Genomic DNA, 1,859 nt, shown 5'->3' on the forward strand with positions numbered 1-1,859 from the left:
AGCCATGATCACACCACTGCACTCCAGCCTGGGTGACAGAGCAAGACTCTGTCTTCCTCTAACCCTCATAGTCCTAGGAAACTACATATCAGTCTTCTGCCTCTGTGGATTTGCCTACACTGGACCTTCCATATAAATGCAATCACAATATATGACCCTTCGTGACTGGCTTCTTCCACTCAGCGTAATGTTTTTGAGGTTCATCCCTGTTGTGGCATCCATCAGAACTTTGTTCCCTTTTATTGCCAGATAATATTTCGTTATATGGATACACCACATTTTATCCATTCATCGGTTGGTGGACATTTGGGTTGTTTGGCCTTTTTTGCTATCATGAATACTGCTGCTAAAAACATTCATGAATTAGCCAGTCGTGGTGGCGCACATCTGTAGTCCCAGCTATTCGGGAGGCTGAGGCAGAAGAATCGCTTGAACCCGGGAGGCAGAGGTTGCAGCGAGCCGAAATTGCGCCACTGCACTCCAGCCTGGGCGACAGAGCGAGACTCTGTCTCAAAACAAACAAACAAACAAAAAACATTCATGTACACATTTCTGTGTGGTGGGCATAAATATTTAGCCTCAATTTCCAACAGCACTTTGGCTGAGGGTGGGCTTGGGACACAGAAAATGAAGGCAGCCACAAAACCCAGCCTGTCTTCTGACTATGACACTGATAGAGCCCTCAAGGAAAAGGAAGACAGGAGAGCTGGCTTCCTCCTAGAAAATTCAGCCTAGACCAGGCGCGCTGGCTCATGCCTGTATTCCCAACACTTTGGGAGGCTGAGGTGGGCGGATCACTTGAGGTCAGGAGTTCGAGACCAGCCTGGCCAACATGGCAAAACCCTGTCTCTACTAAAAAAAAAAAAGATAAAAAAAATTAGCCAGGCATGGTGGTGGATGCCTGTATTTCCAGCTGCACAGGAGGCTGAGGCACAAGAATTACTTGAACTCTGGAGGCAGAAGTTGCAGGGAGCCAAGATTGCACCACTGCACTCCAGCCTGGGTGACAGAGCAAGACTCTGTTTCAGAAAAAAAAAGAAAAGAAAAGAAAAGAAAATTCAGCCTAATAAACAAGAGTTGAGGACTTGCTGGGGGCCTGGTTCTGAGACGGGAGCTGGAGGCTGCAGCCTCCCTCCCTCCTCCCTCTTCCTCCTTCCTTCTTTCCAGCATTCCTGTATTAGCATCTACTCTCTGTCAGACTCTCTGGGGTACCCCCCAAGGGTCTTAACCTAATTTTAAAAGGCAGGCAGTTGAATTCAGAATTGTAAGTGCCCCGGTGACTGATGTCGGGCCAGGACAGGAACTACGGTCACCCATGAGAGGGACACCCAACCCAGTTCTGGGGAATTAGGGAAGGCCTCTCAGAGGTGGTGACCTTTGTTCTTCCCACATTATGTTATATAAATTTCCAAACATACAGAAAGCCTTACATGCTCACCACCCAGGCTTAACAGTTATTAGCATCTTGCTAGATTTATTTCTAACTTCCTTCTGAAGGATTTTAAAGTAAACTTCAGACACTGTAGAAGTTCACACCCAAATACCTCAGTGTTCCTTTTTTTTTTTTTTTTGAGACATAGTCTCACTCTGTCACCAGGCTAGAATGCAGTGGCACAATTTTGGCTCACTGCAACCTGTACCTCCCGAGTTCAAGGGATTCTTCGGCCTCAGTCTCCCAAGAAGCTAGGATTACAGGAGTGTACCACCACGCCTAACTAATTTTTGTATTTTTAGTACAGACAGGGTTTCACCATGTTGGCCAGGATGGTCTTAATCTCCTGATTTTGTGATCCGCCCGCCTCGGCCTCCCAAAGTGCTGGGATTACAAACGTGAGCCACCACGCCCAGCCTCCTTTTAA

This window comes from Hylobates moloch, unplaced genomic scaffold, assembly GCF_009828535.3.
Source record: "Hylobates moloch isolate HMO894 unplaced genomic scaffold, HMol_V3 SCAFFOLD_19, whole genome shotgun sequence".
Lineage (NCBI taxonomy): Eukaryota > Metazoa > Chordata > Mammalia > Primates > Hylobatidae > Hylobates > Hylobates moloch.